Source organism: Patagioenas fasciata, chromosome 9 (assembly GCF_037038585.1).
Source record: "Patagioenas fasciata isolate bPatFas1 chromosome 9, bPatFas1.hap1, whole genome shotgun sequence".
NCBI lineage: Eukaryota > Metazoa > Chordata > Aves > Columbiformes > Columbidae > Patagioenas > Patagioenas fasciata.
Window position 1 is genome coordinate 28,684,936 of NC_092528.1, and position 14,143 is coordinate 28,699,078.

The 14,143-nt window shown below is 37.9% G+C and overlaps 1 long non-coding RNA gene across 1 annotated transcript in view; it reads right to left on the reverse strand.

The window, feature by feature from the left end:
- Positions 1 to 14,143, reverse strand: part of LOC139828607 (uncharacterized) — a 138,248-nt gene that overhangs the window by 34,129 nt on the left and 89,976 nt on the right. Inside the window, exon 2 of the long non-coding RNA XR_011740412.1 lies at positions 11,182 to 11,271. This is a non-coding gene — a long non-coding RNA (uncharacterized lncRNA). The remainder of the gene's footprint in view (positions 1 to 11,181; positions 11,272 to 14,143) is intronic.

The following is a 14,143-nucleotide window of genomic DNA, read 5'->3' on the forward strand; positions in this document are numbered from 1 at the left end:
GACAGTATCAGACCTGGATTATAAACCACAAAGTATAAGATGTGGTTCAGGATTTTTCTTGTAGTTTATAACTTAAAATGCTGCTGCCCATTATGAACAAAGTCTTGACGAGTAAGTTATACTTGTGATTGACTTTTTAAGACTGAAATTGCAAATGTCTCTAATAATAAATAGTCCATGTCAGACAAGTACAACCAAACCTGAATAAAAAACAGTACAGAAAGAAGCTTGAGAAGCAAAGTAATTAAATAATTTACATGAATGTGAGAAGCAAATGGAATGAATTTGAAGCAAAAGCTGGAAACCATGCAAAACTGATAAGGAAGGGACATAGGATTAAGCCTCTGGCCACCTGCTTTAAAAAGTACATTATTGTTAAAACTACAGCATCTTCCCTAAAGTTCAGAAAACTCTGTAATGCGTGGTAGAGATGTAGGGATTTCCAACAAAGGGATTTTTCCATCACTACCCAAAAATGCTAGAAAAATTAGCACCAACAAATTCACTGTATAGTAGCTTACCTGTTAGTTTTGTGAAAACCCGAGTGATTTGCTCTGTTTGTGGGATAAGTCACTTTTAAAAAATTTAGTGAAAATGTCAAGCAGCAGTTATTAAATATAAGTATCATAAAATGAGGAGGGCCAAAGTATGCTCCTTGCACAGGTTTCAAACAACTCTTATTTATTATCATTGACTTGCAATGCCTACGCAAAAACCAGAAAATTTCTGGATTAGTAAGAGAAATGCAGTGTTTTGCCAACATATAAAAGAGACAAACAGAATGACTAAGTAATTATATAATTATCAGTCTGACAATGATTCTAGGCCAAGTAAGGGAATGACTGATACTGAGTTCATTAAGCATAGAACAAAAAAAAAGTATAATTAATGCCAATCAACTTCAAATTTATAAAGACTAGATCGTTGCCCAACTAACAAAGTGCCTCCTTGTAAGATTATGGGTTGATTAATGAAAGGTGAGAACATAACAAACATTTATTTTGGGTCCCAGATGCTTCATTTAAAAAAAAGTAAAGTTAGAAATGAACATGGTAAATAACGAAATGAGCTTGATTACGTCCCGAGACTAATGACTGTGAACAATTAGTCAGGATGTGAGGGCCCAGGATGCAGGATTGAGAGGTTCCTTTTGAGTCATCACCAACACAGGACAGTCCGAAGCCACACATTGCAAACACAGCCGGAAGGGAACACTTCCATTTCCTGGGAAAGGTGGTGAGTGGTATAATAGTTGATAAACCACCCTAAATTATCACTTACAATGTTTGTCCATATTCATTTGTTCTCTGTTCTCCATCTTCCCTCCCCTCTCGAAGATCCCTACAGTCTCTGTCCCACACCTGTCCCAGTTTGAGTCATACATCTCCATGTTCACCAATCATGTTCACCTGATGAACTCTTTCAATTTGTTAATTTTTACATCTGATGTATAAAACTGCATTTCATCCTCTTAGGTTTTAAAGAGCATCTACTATTTATTTGCCAAGTGTCGTTCAAGAACTTCTCTGTGATATTGCTGCCCTTCTTTTACATTATTCCATTTTTTTCAACCAGTTCCATTAGCATACTTCCATTTTTCTCCAGAGGACAGAGAAAACATCAAATAAGATCAGTTCTTAGATTGATTCTTCAGAAATTCCACATTTGAGTCTCAGAGTTCCTCGCAGTGCAAATCAAAACAAACTTAAAAGCCTACCAGAAACTACATGCTGAACAAGATTGAAAATGTATTATTCAGGCCCAGCAGAAAGAGATAAGATTCAGTTTTTGGACACTGGTCTAGAAAAATATACTTAAAACTAGAGATATTTTTAAAACAGTGACTAGAATTGATCATGACACTATAGTGATTATTTAAACCTGAAAATATTCTAATCCAGACAGTATTTTCCAAATACCACAAGACAGTTTAAATTGGACAATTAAACCATGCTTTCTGGATCACATGATAATAATTTTTGTTTTCATATTTTATGATTTAAAGTCCCAACTTGACTGAAGACAGAGACAGAATTCCCAATGAACTGAGAAAAAACCTATTCCCTCTACATACACTGCCTTTAAATATGGACCTCGGCATACAAGCACCTTAGCATTGCCACCTTTTTGCCTCTATCTCTTCTATAGAGTTATCTACAACTCAGAGTAGATTTTTTTTTTTATATTATATTTGCCCTCTAATATTCCTTTGGCTGCTGCATTAAGTGATCTAATGATGTTAATCATATATTACTTCACACCTATGGTCTTTTGGACTGTCCTAAGCAGACAAACCACCAATCAATTTTTCTTTCTCTTTTTTTTTGCCGTAAGAGTTCATTTGACAAATCTGGATAGAACCTGGAAAATCATTTACAGGACAATTTTCAGAAAGGTTCTGACTTCATTTCAGGTAGAACTGCACATGAACGCCACCTCTGATAATTAGACCTTAGGATTTCTGCAGAATACATAATTCTCCAGTAAAATCAGCTACATTCATAAATCAGAACCTGAAGATATATGAAATTGTATGTAACGTCTCACATCCATCACCACTGCATGACACTTGCTGTTTCATGATACAGAGTAATATTTTTTTTGGAGAATAAATGTTGTTTTTTCTGGATGAGGAATTTCATTAGCATACTGAGCTCTTGATGCTATTGATATATGGGAGTCAGCATGGTTTTTTAAAGAAGGGGCCTTGCTGTGATATGAAATACAACACAGACATACTAGAGAAAAACTGTTCAAATACCAAGAATTTTGGCTAACTTTAGGCAGCCCTATACCATGTTTGCTTTTAAGATGCCAAAAACTTACTCGAGACAGAGCCAGGTATTAAAGATAACTTGCCGGCAGCAAACACCCAATTGCCAAAAATGAGAGAGATGCATTTTACAAGGAAGCTCTTGTGATATTTTATACTCTAATTTTAGAAATAGAATAAAACAGGATAAAAAAACAGAATAAAAGAGGTCATGGTTACAGGTAGCAATCCAGCACAGTGAGGACTGCAGTAGATGTCAGAATCCTTCTCACTTTCTCTTTATTATGAAATTATAATAGAGCTATGAGTCATCGCAGCATAGACAAATCATCTGAGGCATCTTAAAACAGCCGCTTGACTGACTGCTGAAATATCACCTGTCATTCAATAGAAAGAACGGCAGTACATGCGTACGAGTTGGTAGAGATGTGCCCAAGGCCAAATGGAAACCCTTGGCTTCATTAAAATAACGTGATTCTAGAAGTTCCCCAATTAAAGCATTTGATGTTCCTTTCGAGCGGACGCAGTGACCTCGGTGACAGCCAGGTGGGTACCGACATGACACACAAGATCAGGCCAGGTGGACAGAGGTTACAGCAAAAATGACTCTGAGTGCAGCAGGGTTGGAGCTGCAAACCACACACAGCAACTCCAAGGGTCTCCCCCAGAAACACTCCATGCAGAACTTCTGACAAGTTTAAAAATATTAGGTGTGAAACAAAATGCAAAAGCAGAGATTTATTGACAACAAATGCTTCCCAGGCTGCCCAGCTCAGAAAGCCAACACAAATAAATCACAACTGACGCATCACGACAAAGTTGGAGCCCCACTCAGAATGTCTGAGGGTACCACTGCTCAGCACAAACAGCATCACCTAGAAAGCTCTTCCCACAATGAATTCCACCCTCCAGGAAAATACAATTTATGAGACAAATCATTATATTTCGATGTAAGTGTATTAACTTTTTTCCTTTTGAAAATTACTTTATCTCTGTGAAGATTTTAGCTGTGAAAATGAATACAGCTTCTATCAGAAGAGAAAGCTCTGTGGGAAGTTTAGATCACATTGCTATCCTCTGTATTTTAGAATTCCTCCATGAAGACTAAAAAATCCACAAATGTAACTTTTGTTATTTAATTCAGGATTTTTTTTTTCCTATAAAGATGCTGATTCAGATGACTGAAAGCAATTACTTTTAAAATAATCAAGATACAGTGATGTCACTATCAACATCACCCTTGTATGTACCTATTTCTGAGGTTCTGTGATGGCAGAAGATTGAATTCTCATGACAACATGAAGAAATACATTTGCTTTGGTTCACTTAAGCAGGTATTCTTTGTCAGAACCAGCAGCTGGGAGACCCAATGCACACCGCAGTCAAATGAGATTTTAACCGTATGTAGATTCAGGATGAGATGCTTAAATGATTTTCAGAGTTGCAAGGAAGGCTTGGCCAAGGAATCTCTTAGCACACAACTTAGTCAAATATACAAGATAAAAACACAGTATAACATAAAGTCTTTTTGAATTCAGAAAGACTTCTGACGTGTATTTGTGGTTGAAGACGCTGCGCGTGGCTTTTCTGTTGATTTCCCGACTCTTCAGACAACTCAGCTACAAATATTTTTGCTTAAGGTATTTTCAGAAGGAAGATTTCTTTGAGTCTAACAAAAGTTATTAACTAATTTCAGAAGTTCCTGGTTTTTTTCCTATTTGTCATCATAGGTTTATCCTGCAAGTCCCAACCTTTTTCCACAACCCATGCCAGAGCCTCTGTTTTAAGACTGTATATAAAATGCAAGCGAAGACAATAATTAATAAATACGAAGTAAATAATAATAATTGGGAAGATAAAATTATAGACCTGAAGTTGTAAAAACTGCAATAATATCCTACACTAATAGTCACAAGAACATTTAAAAAATGAGCAAATATCTTGGATTACTTTTTTTCAAAATAAACTTCTCAAACAACTTTTATTCAAAAGACAAAAACTAAAGAAAAGAACAGCAAAGGAAACCACAAATCCCTATTTTTAAAGTATTTCCTTCCATTACATAAAGTATTAAATATGTAAGATAAACATTCTTTGCCAACAGTTGCCAAAATTTAAAGAAGTCAATTTTGTTAAAGTGTTACACCGAATGCAGCCTAAACCTAAAATGTGTTAAGAGCTTCCCATCTGTCTCCTATTGTGTCACGCACTAAGTTTTGGGGTTTCTTTTGGCAGATGCTGCATGAAAGTGTGAAGAAAAAAAAAAAAGAGGAGTCTTTCTGAAATAGATTGTCAACAGTTACTTTGATTTATGCTCTTTTCAAGGATAAGTCATATTTATAATATGCGTTACAGTATTTGCCATGAACTATTTATTAATATTTTGCTAAGAAAGCTTTTGACAGAGCTATCATCTAAACCACAGCTGAAGATAACATTTCCAAATAGCTACGAAAACTGAAGTCCATGAATTATTTGTAGCAAGGGGAACTTTACATCCTTCTAATCTCTAAACAAGCTTCTGATGGCTGGGATCGGAGCACACTTTTCACCAAGCCTTGGGAGGTATCAGGGGACACCAGGCTGTGTTTGGGGTGATGCTGACCTGCCTCAGCATCTCTTCACCCCCAAACATCAGACACTGGAGATGAGAGCTTGAGTTCTTGCATGTGTGGGTCTCCCTGTGCCATGTCCATGGGCACGAGGCTGATTGCAGGTCCCTGAGGACAGTATCACTTGTACCAGCTGAGAAATAGTAACTACAGCTCTTCATACTCTCCTGAACTTACATGCTAGAGGTTTCACTACCACAGGGACTACCAAGTTTCAAGGAAATTCCTCTGGACGGGGGAGAGAAGGAGGCTGAGGGGAGATCTTCTCACTGTCTACAACTGCCCAAAGGGAGGTTGGAGCGTGGAGGGGGCTGGTCTCTTCTCCTGAGTAAAAAGTGACAGAAGACAAAAGGAAATGGCCTCAAGTTGCACCAGAAGAGGTTTAGATCGGATAATAGGAAAAATTTCTTCATGGAAAAGGCTGTCGGGCATTGGAACAGGCTGCCCAGGGCAATGGTGGAGTCACCATCCCTGGAGGGGCTTAAAAGACTCATAGATAAGGCTCTTAGGGACATGGGTTAGTGTTAAATTTAGGTTATGGTTGGACTCGATGATCTTGAGAGTCTCTTCCAACCAAAATAATTCTATGATTCAATGATTTTATCCAGCTGGAGCAGGTACCTCCAGCCCAGTCTCCCTGTTCCCTTCCAGCAGCTCCCATGTCCCCATCCCCTTCCTCAATCAAACGGGTCGGGGCACCCATGGGTGCCACTGAAAGGTGCCATCAGTCTCAGAGCCCAAGAAAAGCTGCACCACCCAACCTTGCTGAATCACCTTCCTCATCCTGTTAAAAAAATATCCCTCCATAATTCACATCTTAACCATGGTTCCCTGCCATTCTGAGGCAACACCAGGCCCTTAGCACTATCTGTAGAAAATAGGCTCTTGTTTATGTGGTGTCTGTTGGATTTATTCTCCTTTTTGTTCTTCGCCTGGTGTTTTTTTCTCACACTGCTGCTGTACCTATTTGAGTCTGTTTTGCGCTGGGCAGAACTGCAGTTTCTGAAAGTTACAGTTATCTAGGAGTACAGTCGATTTTTCCCCTTACCCATTTCTTTATTCCTTGTGATTATTTGCAGTTGTAACAGAAAGAATTCTCAGCGTGAAGGGCATGGTTGTTGGTATGTTTCTAGCTTTCTAATTACACTAGAAACATGAACAAACTTTATTTTTCAGGGTGACTGCATTGCCCTGACCGCTTAGTGCCTTCCACAGAGGCTGGTTTTAATAGCTGGGACCTTGCAAAGCCACTTCTGTTCTGCAAAGAGAATTTTTAATATCTGACCAGTAATCAGACTGGCTGAGAAATGCTGTCTTTATGTGTCAGCTCTGCTTGTGTCAGTCAAAACCCGTTAAGCTCACCCGTCACTTAGCATGTGATCCAATTCCGCTCTCGGAATTCCCGTGCAGCCGGTTTCATCGCCGGCACAAGCTTTCCCTGGCAGATAATGATTTTGCGAGACATTTAATTTCAACCCTTGTAAAACTGCTTAACTGAATGTATCGCGCTCAGCTCTCGACATATCTAAATGAACATTCATTTGAAACTCTGAAGAATTAAATTCGCCCAGCCTGAGACAATTCACATCCAGAAGTCTTCAGCCCTAGTGGGTCCATGAGAATTAAATTTGCCCAAGCCAAGACCATTCACGTCCTCAAGACCTCAGTACCCGGTGGGTCCATGAGAATTAAATTCACCTTATCTGAGACAATTCACATCCACAAGACCTCAGCACGCAGTGGGGGTCCATGAGAATTAAATTTGCCCAAGCCAAGACCATTCACATCCTCAAGATCTCAGCACCCAGTGGGGCCATGAGAATTAAATTTGCCCAAGCCAAGACCACTCACATCCTCAAAATTTCAGCACCCAGTGGGTCCATACAAGGTGGCCACTGACTAGTGGGAAGTCTCCTGCACAACCCATGTGCCACCAAAAGGTTCCTGCTTCGAGGAGGTGACCATTAGAAGACAACCACACAGGTGGCACGGGACATCTGCCAACAGGGTGCAGAGGCTCTCATGGAGAGATGGGAGCTCCCAAGGCAGAAGCAGATACTGATGCACACCTGGTGGGAAGGGCAGGAGAGCCTGAGTCCTCCCTGTGAAGCTCTGTTTATATATTTACACAATTTTGTTACAGGTTCTTCATTTTTCAGTCTTGCCATGGGCTGCTGCCTGATTGATGAGGCTCAGGACGCTGCTACAACCACTCGGGGAGTGAGCTATGTCTTTACTTATATTTAAATAGCTTAAATTCCAAGGTCCTTATGCATATTTGGGCTTTTTTTAAAACCCACCACCACCTCAGTGACAACCAAACACAACAATTTAATAAACAGCACAAGAAATAGCACAAATTTTAGGCAGTGCAATATATAGATATACACACACTTCACTCACATTGTGCATGGAACATGATGTCATACAATGTACCATTTATCAGCCAGTACCTAAGGTTTGGAATATAATTAAATGATTTCTTTAATTACAAATGCTCTAGAATTATTAAATATATAGAATCCATATATGCCTCCCCATGCAGACTGTCAAAGATTCCTTCTCCTTTTAGAAAGACACTCATTAGTATTTAGAAAGGTTCTTTCCACCTTTATTGTTGGCCTTAAAATTGATCAAGGGAGGACACAAAAAATCTGAATTTTATTCTGAAGTAAAAAGGTCTTAGAAGCCAGTATACAAAAGCTATAAAAATCCCTAATTAAAACCCCAGAGACCCCAGAAATCTGTAAAAAGCACTTATCTTCTCAGAAGGTGTATCTTTGTTCCCAATATATCTGTGCTCATAAACTGAAAATAGGTGAACATGCTTTCAGCTGTATACATTTTTGTCTAATATCCCATGCAACATGTACAGATACATCTCACTGCAGAAGTCTTTTTTTCCAAATGTAAAAAACATCTGGCTTTGCAAAGAAAAATACTCAATGTTATCTTATTTACAAGCATAAATATTGCCTGGTGCAAGATATTTTGTAGCAGCAAAATACATCAATTTTTTTTTCCACTCATTTATTATACTTTGTTTGAAACCAAATTAGTTGTGAATTCAATAAATAAAGCTACAGGTAAAAGAAGCAAAGAAAAAAGAGAACTGCTTTATATAAAGGAAAAGAATCACAGCCTCTTGTTTTTGGTGGAGATGTTCATCTCCACATCACAAGGACTTTTGAACTGCATTTCTGTGGATGCTGCTGGGAAGTCAGTTTATTTCTCCTGTGTATTTAAGAAAAGAGTTTATCTCCCAGGAAAACAAACAAACAAACTATGGCTGCATATGCAAATATCATTTCCAAAAAAAAACCCCATTCTATTAAAATTCACATTTGTGAATAAGGTAAATGTGGTGGAGCATGCAGGCAACAGCATTTGTATAAACAAAAAGTAGAATAACCTGTTCTAAATGATCATTACATTAATTCCATTTTGCCTTTACTAGGATGGTAGCACACTGAAATTAAGTATTTTTCTCAAATATGTGTATTTTACTATTATTTCGTCTACTGGCACTTCAGGGTACACCAATTGCACCATCTGTTTGTTTCTTCAGTGTTGGAGAGACAAGATTTAATGAATTTATGCAAAAATCCCGCTGGTTTCCCTTTCACTAGATTGTTTCAAAGGCCACAGATGTTAGCTTCAATAGAAAGTGAAAATATGATTTAATTCAGTCATTTGTGTCTCACTTTTTAAATTTTCTTTATTATTATTTTTTTCCCAAGCAGTGTTAAGGCAGCAGGGTGGCGTATTTGACTCAGGGGTCCCTTTCAAGCAGTATTTCCATAATCTATCTCAATTTAGATAATTGTAATGTGATTACCACTAAAAACTTGGATTTTTTACCTTGTACTGTGAGAGTTAGAATGGCATTTTTTAGCTGCACCATTACAATGAAGATCCAGTCCTTACTGACCGCAATTCTGAGAGGGTTTGGGCAGTTTCTTTTCATCAACACTTGATTTCAGAGCCCATGTGCCTTGGGCACAAGGTGTCCCAATCCTAAACTGGAATTTTGGATGATGGGAAGTTGTTTTCTTTAGACTGGAAAATTATTATAACATAAACTTATAACAAGACAGAGCTACAGCTGCTTAATGGTTTGCCTGATTTACTTTCCTAACCACAGACTGGCTACAGTTACATTTCTAGACTTGGAAAAAAGGTCAAGTTAAGGTATGTGTTGACTATGTAATATTATTTCAGCATTCCCCTTGATAATATCTGCTGGAACTGTTTGTTCAGAGAGAAACCATCATAAATATACAGGAGCAGATCTGAGGTGAATATGCAATCGCTGACATTCGTGAGGGAGAATTTTAAATACTGGTACAGGTAGGTGTTGGTGCCCTTACAGAGTTTGCCATGGCGATAATACATCTAAATCCTATACATAGGACTTTATAAAGGAATCAAAGATGGTGATATTCAGGTGTCGAGGCTGATTTGTGTCATCTAATCCAATCCTGACTAAAAAAGAATCCTTCAAGCAAATTTCGATGGCTACAAACAACAAACTGAAGTCCACAACGGATCAGTCAAAATGAATTCCAAAGTTCAAAAGAGTTAGAAAACTAATGCTGAAACCAAAAGGCAAGCTTGATTAAATACTGAAAATCTATGCAGTCCTTCCTGTATAATCACATACATATGAAATTTTCATATTTATGTGAAATAATATTTAACTTATTTACCTATAAATCATAGACGGGACCTGAATCCCCTTCTGTAAGTTAGTTTTTCACACAGCAATGAAAATAAAGTTTTAAACAATAAATAATAGGAAAGTTTATTTTTAACTCCTGTTTCCACTTGGATAAAAGTACTTTCACTAATATAGTAAATTCTTGTCTTTGTCATCACAGCAGATTGTAACATTTCCATCATTCAAGGAGTGAGACAACTACTAGGATTATTAACGGCTTTTCCTTCAGCCAAATTTACAAATTGTCACAGAACTTATTACGATTTTACAAGAAATTGAAAGTAAGTGAGGCACGCACTTTTTAAAACGCTCAAAATCCAATTTTACACTTGTCTTAATCACTGCAAATCAGTTCATCACACGTACAAACCACCATCTGCTCATCCATTTATCAAATTTCCAAACACAAACTCATTTTGCTACTTACGAAAAGATGCAGAGTACATGTGTGTTAGGGATTCACACATAACTCCACCAGTGTGTGACATGGCAGTCACTAGAAACCACACCAATTCTCATTAATACATAATTAATTTATTTCCACATATCGCTAATCACCCCTGCAATCCAAGGCAATTAACTGAAATAACTGGCACTTAAATGCGAATTAAGGTACCTCCTCTCCAAGTGAAATGAATGAACCAATGGACCAATCCAATGAACCAATCAGGCTGGATATTCAGGGCATAAGAAATTATGTCGGGACATCAGACATGGCACACATTTATGCTAAATCATCCCAAAATATGTAATTTTGTAAGTGTCTGATTTCTAAGAATAGGAAACTTCATCAGAGCTATCGCATCACTTTTGAAGTGGCAAGAGAACACGATTCCGTTCATCAGTTTTCAAATTCTTAAAATATGCCTCTTAAAAAAATAAGACTATGTTACTGTTAAAACAAAATTGCTTACACACACACTTATGATATTTCTGTAGTAAAGGACTGAAAACGAAAATAACTGGCTATTTCATCTTCTCTATCTGTGTTGCTACTAAAAATCGAGACATCAGTGTCATTAATCTTTTCATAACATTTGAAGTCAAATGTTGTCTTTGAGTATAAATCCACTTACCTTTTCCAGGTGAGTTTCTGGTTTAGGATTAAGAAACATTTCCCTTCCCTTGCAAAAGTCTGAAAAAATTTTCCCTTCCCTTGCAAAAGTCTGAAAAAAGGAAACAGAAAAATTCATTTCAGAACCCTGGCCATTTTAAGCATATTTATACAATCCAAATTAGACATGGACCAGGAAAATTAAGGAAAATTAACATTTTTTAATCAAGCATCTATGTAAAGTAATAGGTTCATGTACGTGTGGACTATATTTTAATATTATCAAAAGATTTTACCACTATCTGTCTTGCTGATGGAATGAAGTAAGTGCTATCCAGTTACCCTTGTGAGGACATATATCTCTACATCCGTGCTTACTCAGTTTCCTAAAATACTACTATGATTAAGCCCTCACTTCTTTTTTTATTCCATAGTCTTCTTTGGATACTAGGTACTGAATTAAAATGATTGACTAGGGTGAGATCCCAGCTAAAAATGACCAATTCATCCATATGTTAATATTTATCAGAGTTACAGTCACCTCAACTCTTGTTATTGTAGGACCAATGTACTTTATGGTACACTCACTCCCATAGTGCTCTATCCTGGTTTAGAGATATATCATCATTTCAGAGCTTTAAAATATGGAAAGTGTGAGGACAAAAAATACAGTAATGATTATAGATGCTCATGTCATTAGCTGGAATGGAAGTAAATTGGCACTGCAATTTAAATAATTTTACCTCAAAGAAGGCCAAAGCTAAAAATATGAACATTCAGCCTCTACCAGCGGCTGCTGAAGGACAATGTTGACTTTCAGTTCGACCAAAACACTAGTAAATAACTACAAGGTTCAAAAATCCACAAAGAATTTCACTGGACTTGTATGACCAAAACTTCACAGCCAGACTACCACTGTGCTAAAGGCATATTCCTGCTAAACTGGAAAATATATCAAAATGAAGCATTTAAACAGAAGAGAAAAAATACGCAGAACACGAGCCATATGAAACACAAAATTCCCACTGCAGAGCAGATATTATTTATATGAGTTCTTTTGGGTTCCTGTGGTGCTGAGTGAGACCTGTACAGAACTTTTCTGCTTTCATTATTCCACCTAAATACTACAGGCCTTATGAACACCTGCAAATGGGTTTTCACAGAATCCCAGAATGTCAGGGGTTGGAAGGGACCTGGAAAGCTCATCCAGTGCACTCCCCCCATGGAGCAGGAACACCCAGCTGAGGTTCCACAGGAAGGTGTCCAGGCGGGTTTGAATGTCTGCAGAGAAGGAGACTCCACAACCTCCCTGGACAGCCTGGGCCAGTGTTCTGTCACCCTCACAATATTCCAGGTCTGGTCTCACCAGGGCAGAATAGAGGGGCAGGAGAACCTCTCTGACCTACTGACCACCCCCTTCTAACCCACCCCAGGTACCATTGGCCTTCCTGGCCACAAGGGCCCAGTGCTGGCTCATGGTCACCCTGCTGTCCCCAGGACCCCCAGGTCCCTTTCCCCTACACTGCTCTCTAATAGGTCATTCCCCAACTTATACTGGAACCTGGGGTTGTTCCTACTCAGATCCAAGACTCTACACTTGCCCTTGTATATTTCATTAAATTTTTCCCTGCCCAACTCTCCAGCCTGTCCAGGTCTAGCAAGCTCATAGTGTTCTGGCATCTTTGTGATGACAACCTTTTTTCAGTGAATCAGTATTTCGACTCAAAATTTTGTCTTTAAAATCTTCTCAGGCAAGTTACCTGAAGTGGACAACTGGAACTGATATATTTTATGTTTCAGAACATTTTTCAAAATATATTCTCCAGAAGGTAAAACTCAGCAGAGCTATCTGGACGTTTAAATTTAATAATGAGTAGTCATAGTGTATGTATGTGAACCACAAATACATGAGAAGTAAACAAAAAGGAAATCTTGCTTAGTTATTATATAAAAGGCTTAACAAAAGAAGATAATTAATGTTACTTTTCATATGAAAATGTTAATGAGCATAATGAATTTGATTTGTAAAAATTTAAATTGTAAACATATTCTCACAGCTAAAAAAATAAACTTGTCCAGCTGATTTTCCACCCAGTAACAAAGTCAAAACCAGAGATTCGCTCTCACAGGAACCCCATTAATACCCTGCTGAAACAAATCTGAATTTAATTCAAACTCAGTAGGTACCAACGCTGCCTGCTTTCCTTGTTACTGCTGCACTAGAAAAACCCAGGAATTAGATTCAGGACTAGCTCCCTGCTTTCACAACACAAACTGCCAAAACCTCAAAGCATTCCTTTTACTTTTTTTTATTATCTTTTTTTAGGCTTACTCTTCTTGCAAATATAATTGCATAAAAATTTGTTGTTTTGCTGTTTGGCAAAGAATAGTAATATAGGCAAAACTCTACATGCATTTTTCTTCAACCACATGGTAATCTTGATCCCCCCCCCCCAACAAAAAATCACTTTTCTATTTAGTAGTCCTATATTATTTAGTCAGTGAAGACAAAAGGTGCTAAGAATGACCACTAGTGCACTGAGTTTTCAGTCTGATTAGCACGTGAGGAAGCAAAGCAGACCAGACTCAGAAAGAAATTAAAAATGGAATTTGCATTGAGATTAGAGACAGTCTAACGTTTTAAATGCGGTGCCAGAAAGCATCGATACGTCTGTTTACTGACAATCCAAAAGCCTTTAACCACATTACAGCTCAGTGCCCTAAAGCATCATCTCAAACAGAAGTGCCAAGACCTTTGGTGACTTTCTCTCTGCAACGCTATAAAATTGCTAAGCAGGAAGCCTACAGAAGAAAATGCTGAGGATTTTCAGAATAAGTCGAAGCTAAAGTATTATGACATCTTACAATATGAAATATATTTTCAAGCACTGAAAGGGCATTAGCACAGTACTGTGAAAGACAGAAGGCTTAAAAAATAACTGCTTCATTTTGCAGAACAGCGTTGAGTAATCCTTGCCTGAACA